A 10,437-nucleotide genomic window follows, 5' to 3' on the forward strand; every position below is an offset into this window, starting at 1 on the left:
TCAAATTTAATTCATGCAAAATTGTAAAAAAAAGCTGAAAAAAAATATTTTTCTCATCTTAACGAAGATTAGACGATGTTCAGAAACAATATGTACAATTGTTCCTTTAATTTTTTTGCAAAAAAAAAATCATTTGATCAATCATTCCGAGAAAACAGTTTGATGCATCGATTTAAAAATTTACAGAGATATGGGGCGAATATTAAGCTATAAAAACACCTAAAAACATTAGTCTCCCCATCAATTTTAGTGAATACGCGGGAGATTTACTAAAACAACCCAAAAAATTACTTTTTTCTTACCTTTACACAAAAAGAGAGGAGAACAAACTAAATTTTGGACAAAAATTGTATCAAAAACAAAAATTTTCAATTTTTTATAAATACTTTTAAAGAATAATTTAAATCGTGTGATCTTTTTAGATAATTGAAGTTAACTAAATCGCTCAAAACTGTCTAAAATAACTAGAGTCTGGAAATTTTTAGACATATTTTGACAAAAAAAATGCATAAACAAAATTAAAATAATCTCAATTTTAAAGTTATTTTAGTAATTTTTAGGCTTATTATAAAACAGGCTTTAGTAAAGCCTTTCGAAGTAAATTGATAATTTTTAAATTTATTTTGAGAAAATTTGACAACAAGTCAAAAATAAGCTAAAGTAACCTCCATCTCAATAAAGTGTGGAAATTTGTAAGAACATTTTTACAAAATTTAAAACGTAATTTTCGTAGTTTTCAAACCTCAATATTTTGGCGAAATATTAGAAAATAAGTGAGTTACACACATTAAAATATAATATAATTGTTAATATCGTTGATATGTATCATTTCTCTGTTATAATCCTTGAAACAGCGGAAACTGAATTTCAAACATTTTAACTCTTCTTTCTAACAATGACAGAATTAAATTGTGGATTCTAAGCTGATTTGCACTAATTAGGTTGCTGCGTTCTGCCACTACAAATATGACGATAACAGAGATAAATCCAAATTCAATGCAAATTCTATTAACACTAATACATTATTCTACCAAAATTAATACATTTCAAATAAAATGCTTCAACTTTTTACCGCAAGCGAGGTTCTCTGTTCTTAGCAGTGTTATTATAAAGTTGTAACTTTAGTGCGGCGAAAATATCTCCATTAAAAGATTTGATTGTTGTGTCAAGTCAAGACAACGAGTTGTATTTTCTTTGAGTGTTGCATGTAGACAAATAAACTTGCTCAACATAAATACGCCAAAGCTTTGCTTTACAAAGCGTAAACTTGAAATGAAGGTTTCCATGAAATAATTTATAACATTGACAAAATAATACAGCGCCAAGTACATAGCTTCTAGTTTGATACATTATTCAAATAAACCGACCCAAAAACATTGAGGGTTGAGAGAGAAAACGCTCTAATCGAACACAATCACTTTTATGGAGCTTTGAGAAAAATTGCATAGGAGGCAATAGGCAAATATTTGAACGCGGATATTGGACTCGAGAGTAAATTTAACAAAGAGCTACGGCATAATGAAAATTTCTTACAAGGACTTTTGCATTTTTTTAACACAAGTTAAAAGTTTGTTACATGATACTTCCGTATTTTTACGAATTTCACGGAAGAAGAATTTATTTGCGTTGGAAGCGATGAAATAGTCAAATTTATTTATTTTGTAACAGGATTATTTTTAGAGCAGAAGCACATAATTGATTTTTAAACTGACGTTTTGCTAATTCTCAACAATTTGTGTTGACATTTCAAAAAATATCACGTTATTGTGTTTTGCTATTTTTCAGTTAATTGATAAATAAATTGTAAGAGTGAGTAGGATGTAAAATGTTACTTCTGGAACACGACATTACTAAAAAACAGGGTAAAATCCTACAAATTTAGCTGTTTTCCCAAAAGTAAACAACCGAAAAAGATCTACAAAATGCCTTGTTTTTAAATATCGTGTGCCCAATTTTTGGTGCATAAAATTTGTGCTTTTTAAGGATTTTAGATCTTTTTCGTTTGTTTACTTTAAAAAAACAGCTAAATTTTTAAGATTCTACCCTGTTTTTTAAGACGCCAAATGTCCTGGTGCAGAAGTAACATTTTACATCCTACTACCGTTTTAATACACTTGAAGTTGTTGTTTTAATATTTATTTCTAGAAATGTGGTACACTGCGTTTTAATAAAACTAAAAATAAAAATTCAGCGCAATTCACGAGTTAATTAATTCATTTAAAGGAAAAAAGTAAACAAGCTTTATTATTGATCAAAGTATGTTTGTGCATATTACCAAATATTGAGTTTTAATTAGTAGGAAAATTAAAACTATTTTTTTAATAAAATAGCATTACAAAAAAATAAATAAAGTAACACTCTATTCAGGGTGGTTCAAAAGTCTGGAAACGATTTTCTTTAGGTGTGAAATGGTTATAAAAATGCTATTCAAAAAAATTTCATTATTAATTAATTGTTTATACTTACGAAATAAACATAGTAACAATTTTTTTTAATGGAAACATACCACAATTTTTTTTTAGAGCTTGTTACAAGAATTATGACTGCAGTTTTTTTGTTGTAATCCTCACTTACAAGAATTAAAGAATTTTTTTTAATAAACTACCAGTTTTAATAATAATAAATGTTTAAAGGTTGTAAAGGAGCGATGCCAAAATATTTTTATTTTAATTAATTGTATAAACTTTTGACAACAGATAAAGTTTATAACTTTTTTAACATAAATTGTAACATTTTCCATAAATATTTTTCTACATTTATAGAATGCATAAAACAATAAATAAAAAATCGTTTTTATTTAAGAAAAATTTATTAGTATGGTAATCTCAAAAGTTTAAACAATTAATTAAAATAAAAAATATTTAGGTATCGCTCCTTTACAACCTTTAAACATTTATTAATTAATTTCCAAAAAAAAAAACTGGAAGTTTACTCAAAAAAATTCTTTAATTCTTGTAGGTCAAACATTTTTTAACAAAAAAGTGTGAGTTTACAAAAAAAATTGCATAACAACAAGCTTGTTGTCTAAAAAAATTATGGTAGGTTTACATTTTAAAAAAAATTCTTATTATGTTTATCTCGTAAGTATAAACAATTAATTAATAATCATTTTTTTATTAGCATTTTTATAGCCATTGCACATTATAAATTTATTTGCTAAAGAAATTGATAGTTTCGCCGGAATAAAATCGTTTCCAGACTTTTGAACCACCCTGTATATGTTAAGAGAGCTACTTCAAATTCAATTTAAAACAATGTTTTGAGTTAGGATTCTAAATTATTGATTTATCCTTTAATTTTTGTAGGTCAAACATTTTTTTAACAAAAAAGTGTGAGGTTTACAAAAAAAATTGCACAGCAACAACCTTTAAACAATTATTAATTTATTTCCAAAAAACTGATAGTTTACTCAAAAAAAATTCTTTAATTTTTGTAGGTCAAACATTTTTTTAACAAAAATGTGTGAGGATTCCAAAAAAGTTTTTGCACAGCAACAATTCTTGTACAAGCTCGTTGCCTAAAAAAAATTGTTACTATGTTTATCTCGTAAGTATAAACAATTAATTAATATTCATTTTTTTTTTTTGAATAGCATTTTTATAGCCATTGCACACCTATAAATTATAGTTTCACCAAAATCAAATCGTTTCCATACTTTTGAACCACTCTGTATGTACAAGATATAAATTGACGACTCAAGTTTTGTAACTACAAATGTGGGTCAAATTTTCACACTTTTATTACACTTTCAGGAAATTTCAGATACTGATACAATTCAAACTCTAGGTAAATTCGATTTAATAAAAAAACTGTTAACAAACTTTACATCATTAAAATTTGGTGAAAATAAATAAGCAAATATTTGCAGTTATCAAAGCAGTAACCCCAATGAGCATGCAAATCAGTTATACAAGTCCCAAGTGTACGAAACCCAACAAATTGTTACCACATAACTACCAAACAAGACTTTCATGTAATTTCAGAGTTTGCTCGAGACCTCGTCAAAGCTTTTTACGCAGTCAACATCACATAACATTTTCCCTTTGCTCTCTCATTCACGCAAACAAAGAGAAATGATCTGTCTAATAACCAGAAACACGACACCGGAAAAGGGGCAGGTCTTACCTTGCACGTCTCATTAGATTGAATTGTTTCACTCCTGACAACACAATTCCACAGCAATTAGTCCTCGATGGATTTTATTTATAGCGAATCTTCTACGTAAAAATTGAACTGTTTTAAATTTCAAATAAAACGATATGGGAAACTGCTCCACCTTTCCATATTCTGATATAAAAATTCTCTTTCCTATGCTACGCCTGCATGTTTGTCAAAAAGGAATGAGTTCTTTCCAGCTACAATGTAATTTTTAAAATGCCTGAAAATATTCCAATTTCTTTTCTTAGAACAACAGTTTGATGGATTTCCAATAACATTCCTACTTTCAATGCAAATAACTCTCAATTACACCTGTGTGCACAAAAACAAGATTTCTTAGTTTTAAAAATACTTTATTGCAAAATTCTATTTCTAAAAGTTTGACGTAATTTCGATCTATAGGTTTGGTCATGCAATATGTCATGGCGTGTCAGATTACGAAGCTAGAAAAAACAACTTATCTTACGTAATATAAATTGGTTAAATCTGGACGGTGTTTCCCAGCTAAAACCTGATTAGTATTTTTATCAAAATAAAATCAAATAAAGCAAAAATTTATTTAACTCCGAGTTCAACTCTCATTTTGCACAAAATTCAATGCCTTAAAAAAAAGTTGTTTTCTCTATTTTCAGATAAAATCTACTGTTCAGTGTTATTTTATTAATTTCAAAATTGCAAAAATGGTGGATGCGCCGGGTCATAAATGAATTGAAACTTATTGAAACAAAGAACAAAATTTTTGGTATTGAAAAATTTAATTATTGCAATAATACGCTTCGCATAGGTCAGGTCTACCAATTTTCCCAATCTAAAGCAAAATCTAGAAAATAGAAGTAATTGAATCAGAGTCAATTTCAGCTGAATTCGTTGACAATCTCGTTTCAGCAACTACCCCAAACTTAATTACACAACATGATTCGTCATATTGACCAACTGTATCAAAATCCAAACCAAAAAAATCATAAATAACTGAGAAATTCGGTATAAATTTCATTTCAGTATTGCCAACTTAAATTTTCAACTCGCGAAATTTAATAAAATTACGGCACGAGTTGTCGGCTCAACTCCTACATTCTTTTGTCGCTGCTTTAATAAGATTTTTATTTGTTTTCCCTTCAAATCCCAATTACGACACCACCGCAAATGCGTCCTCAACTTGGAAAAATTCTATTGTGCAATATAAAATAAATTATTTAAACGAATTTAAGATGAAGACGCTTTTACAGCCGATTTCTTATATTTCTTTTAATTCTGCTTGAGACGACAGTCTGTTTGCTTTCCCGCTATACCTGGAATTCATTTTTAACGTCAAGGAATTATTAAGATTTTCAATTTTGCGAGGAAAATGGAAGTTTTATTAAAAGTAAATAACTTGCCGGTGACCAGAAAATCAAATATAGCTGCTCTTGGAAGTTAGCGTGACAATAAGATTCTTTGCTCCTCTTCCATTCGCTCTCATTTTAATGAAAATAACACAAAAAAGAAATTTTACGCAAATTAACCTCTTCAAACGTATTTAAAATCAACATAATAACTTGAAGTTTTCTCTAATTGATATCCTCGTATCAAAAATATGAGAACCGCACAATATTTCACAAGAGGAATAAATTGTTACATCCTTCATATAAAATTAATTTTCTCAGGACCTTCAGGGATTACTTTGTTCAAAGTCATCATAACATTTCGTCTTCAAAAAATAAACTAATTTTATCATGAAATAAATAATAAAATACCAAGCCCAAACAAAAAACTATTTTAAAAAAAATTAAACTGGAACAACAAAAAATTGAAAATCTTATAACTTTGTTAAAACTGGCGGAATTTTGTAAGAAAAATAAGTGCCCGACTTAAGTAATCGTAAATAATTAAATCGATATTACAGAAAAAATGCTCACCCAGAAATTATTAAAAAAAAGTTAAATTTTTGCAATTCTAGAATCAATGAAATTTAATATTAAACAAATGAGAATTTTTACTTCAATTCTCGTAAATCTGATACAAAACCAAAATAAATCACTAACCAAAAAGTTTATTTAAACGTGTATTGTTTGAAAAACTTGCAATTTTCCTTACTTTCATTTTGAAATGAAACAAAATTGCAATTTACAATTTAATTAACATTCATTCTTGCACACTGCAGGGACTAAAAATTAAAATTCAATTTCCGATAGCAAACAAAAAACAGCGGACTTTCAAACTTCAAACAAAAACACTCATTTTTTTGTATTTATTAAAATAAACTTCAAAAAATGCAGAAAAAGTCGAAATTCGACTCTAAAAATTAGTTTCATAACAAATCAATAAAGAAAACTGATTAAATAAGCCTAAAATCAAACTTATTTAAATTTAAAAAAATTATGGACACAAAGTCTTACGCGAGGATTGCCCTTATATTTTTTAAATTCCTTTTAGGTTGTACTTCAATTTTTTATCATTAATTTAAAGATTTTAAGAGGTGATAATAGCCGATTATTGATAGTTTCTAAAATAGAGAAAAAAATTGTAAACAAATGTAATCTCTAAAATTTATGTTCTTCAATATACAAAAACAGACACAAAGAAGTAACCTCAATTTTTTTCGTCCGAATTTCATTACCTCAAATGTCAGTAAATATTAGCAATGTAAACTTTGGAATAAAGTACTCAAAATTTGCCTGTTGCTTCTGAGTAATAATAAAGACGTCAATATCCCACAAGAAACAAACAAAAACGCTGCAGACATTTCCCTGAAATAGCATCAAATCCTCTGAAACTTTTCGACAATCGTTAGAGTTTCCCTTAAACGACACCAAACAATTTCCTCAAGATAAGAACCAGAAGCTTATCTACAACGTCATAAACGAGAACATCACCAACTCCATAGTCCAACATTTTTAATTTCCTTCAAATCTGAATTGTACGAAAAACGAACATTTGTAACATTCTCACTTTAAAAACGTCATAAATATTTATACGGCGAAGAAAAGTTTCCACGAGAAGACTAAGAACTTGAAACCATATTTAAAATTTATCCATTTCGTAAACATGCTAAGCCCAATTTAGAATTTTTTAAACTCTTAAAACTTGTAATAAAGTTCGTGCCATCATCAAGCACAATTCACTTGGGATATGTTAGGTCAAAGTGCCTTAATCATTCTAATTTATTCAAATAACGATGTAATAAGGTGAATTGCACACTGAAACAACCTCCTGAATAAATATTGCTCCTGAAATATGGTTTATTCATAAAGAGTCCGGTTTTAGAAAGCGAGATGCATTTCACTTGTTGACTGCTACAAAAGATAAATCCCAAGTGTTTGAGGAGAAGATTGTCATATCTACGCCTTCAAGTCTTAACAAACACGACAAGTGCTTCAATTTCATTTATTTTATTGTTTCACTCACCGAATATTAAGGCTGGCGTCCAAGAAATGGTTATCTGAAATAGAAATAAATTTGAGTAAATTCAATTTTTTCTTATTTAGTTTCACTACAAAAAAAACCCGATTTACTCGCTAAAAAGCTTGGCACATCCTGGCCGTTGAAGGCAATAATTAAAGAAAAATAAAAAAGGTTTGTTTACGGCTGTGTAAACACAGAAAGTGTTGAATAGACTTATGTTGTAAGGTCTTATCGAAGTCGACTTCCATTACTTTGATGTTTGCATTGTACATTTCACCTTTTCGATCGACTCGATTCTTATTTGATTACGGATTCTATAGACCTTTTTCTCTATTTTTAGAGTATGTACGCAGCTGAAAAAGTCTTTGTAACGATAAAACTCTTCTCAAACTGATGTATTTTCTCGTAAAAATGTTTTGCAAATATGGTGGATGCGCCGGGCAAATACAATGCACCGATTAAATTTAACTGTAAATATTTATTTGTAAACCCAAATCTAATCATTCTATATTTAAACCACTGCAAGATTAAAAAAAACATTTTGAAGCTTTAAGTTTCTAGTTTTGAGATCTTTTGGCAAATATTTTTTTCTGTGCTACGGTTATCACGCAATTCTAAGTAATAGCGCGAGAAAAAAAATCTAAATTTTTGTGTTTTTGTGTTTGGTCCATGGACATAGGGAATTTTTTTTAGTTAAGGCAATTTATAGGCAAATAGCATATTTGTTTAGCTTTAATATGCTTTTTTCATATTCCCTTTACGTTAATTTGTCGCTGAGATATCTGACTCTAAATGAAAATCTTGTCTTTGATCATCGATATCTCAGCAACTAATGACCAATGTGTCAAAAACTAGAATTTTGGAGGAAAACGAAAACCCACAAAAGTTTGATTTTATGCTAAATAACTAACTTTCTACATTTCATTTAACTGCAAAGTCTATCTTTTGCGTTACAAAGATTTATTTTGACGCAACAAGTAATATTTTTTGAGGAACAGTAAAACTTGGAATATCCTGTAATTTTAAGAGATTGGTCTGATTCATAAAAAAAAAATAGTTGTGAAGTACAGCCTTGTTTTTACCTGATTTATTCTAAAACAAAATGTATGATGTTTTCAAAATAAAATAGTTGATTTTTTTGAATAAAATTGCAATTTTTTTGATAAAATTATAACAAATAATTTTGAAGATACGCTTACATTGCTACATTTTGTTTGCAATAAATGTTTAGTTTATTACTAAACTAAAATAATCAAACACTGAAACACATTTTTGCGCGATTTTAATTTATTTCGAATTTTTGTGGCATATACAGTGTCTCAGGTAAGTTTTCTTCGTTTTTTTTGTTAACTTCAAATGAATAAAACATCAATTTTTTTCATATATAACTTCAAAAGACTTCAATTTTCAAGAATAAAAAATGATTTTGTTAAATGGTGTTTTTTTTTCGGAAAAGTTACGATTTTTATGCTTCTGGGTTATTTTAGTTATTCACTTTTGTAATTTTGTTATTTCAATAGACATTTTTCTATTAAATGAGTCGATCGCCAAATTACTTGTTAATTTTTTTATCACCAGTGGTGAAACGTTTGTAAATTTTATAATTTTTGTTGACCTAATGACGGGAAAAATCAATGTTATTTCCTCTAAACACAAAAATGGATTTTTGGAGCTTTTTTTTAATTGTGGATATTATACACTAAAATTAAAATTAAAGGAACAAAAAATTTTTCTAAATTTTGTGGTGATTTTTGAAAGGCTGTAATTCATCGAAAAATGGTCGTATCTAGATTTTAGAAAAACCATTTTGAAGCTTTAAGTTTCTAGTTTTGAGATCTTTTTGAAATTTTTTCTTGCGTTATTATTTAGAATTGTGTGATAACCGTAGCACAGAAAAAATATTTGCCAGAAGATCTCAAAACTAGAAACCTAAAGCTTCAAAATAGTTTTTTTTTTAATCTAGATACGACCATTTTTCGTTAAAATCACCAAAAAATTTGGAAACATTTTTTGTCCCTTTAATTTTTGGAGTAGTGTACCTTGAACAACCGTTTCAATGTAAAATAAAACAAAGAAATAACTCACAATTTTTTACCACTAAAACAAAAGGTATAACATAGAATTATCTCTAAATACTCGAACTCCCCGAAACTCCATTTCTTATATATTCCACTTTTTGTGTTAAAACACATCATTTAAGCACTCTCGGAGAGATATGTGCAACGAAATGCGGCTCTGAACTCTTCACTAAATCATCCTCGAGAATTACTCGACACTAACGAGATTATAAACCACCTCGAGACACATTAATTTTTTGCACTTTTGTTCCGCAAAATCAATAACACTTTTTTTAAATAACTAAACCAGAAAAAGTTTTTTCATTTTTAAGGTAATTCAATTATTATGCTTCCTTTAAACGCCTCAACACGCATTTGAATTCGTACAAAAAGCGTTTTTAAATAATATTCACGCCAAAAGCCATTTTAGGCAACCTGAAAGCCCATCACGTATTATTAACGTGAAATTCGAATTTAGGTTATAGACTAAACCGTGACATCGTCGATAATAATTATTACAATGTTCCAACATCACCACCAACACCGAACACAATTCCACTTTAATCTCTTCTATAAGCTATGCTCTATGCTAAGTCCTTTATAACTTCGACTGACAACAAACCGAGATGTAAACACGTCACAATACACAATTAATTTAATAAAACTGATTTTGCCAAAATATAAACCCAAGATCGAACAAGGTTTAATTTTTCTGCTTCCTTTGTAATAAAATTTCTGTTACATGAATAAGTTTGCAACGATCAAAGGATTTCTACCCATATTGCATGCTTTTAAACATAAATTGTTTAATATTTTGTTTCAAGATCTAGAGCAGGAAATG

The 10,437-nt window shown here is 28.3% G+C and overlaps 1 protein-coding gene across 2 annotated transcripts in view; it reads right to left on the reverse strand.

The window, feature by feature from the left end:
* LOC123013575 (adenylate cyclase type 6) overlaps window positions 1-10,437 on the reverse strand; it is a 107,178-nt gene that overhangs the window by 77,780 nt on the left and 18,961 nt on the right. The window contains exon 2 of one of the 2 annotated variants that reach the window (XM_044412186.1): window positions 7,543-7,576. The exons of the other annotated variant lie outside the window; for it this stretch is intronic. The gene's annotated coding sequence lies outside the window, so the exon portion shown is untranslated. The remainder of the gene's footprint in view (window positions 1-7,542; window positions 7,577-10,437) is intronic. 2 annotated transcript variants of the gene reach the window in all.

Source organism: Tribolium madens, unplaced genomic scaffold (genome assembly GCF_015345945.1).
Source record: "Tribolium madens isolate multiple individuals breed KSU strain unplaced genomic scaffold, Tmad_KSU_1.1 Scaffold_96;HRSCAF=242;Tcas5.2_LG5, whole genome shotgun sequence".
In the NCBI taxonomy this organism is placed as follows: Eukaryota; Metazoa; Arthropoda; class Insecta; order Coleoptera; family Tenebrionidae; genus Tribolium; species Tribolium madens.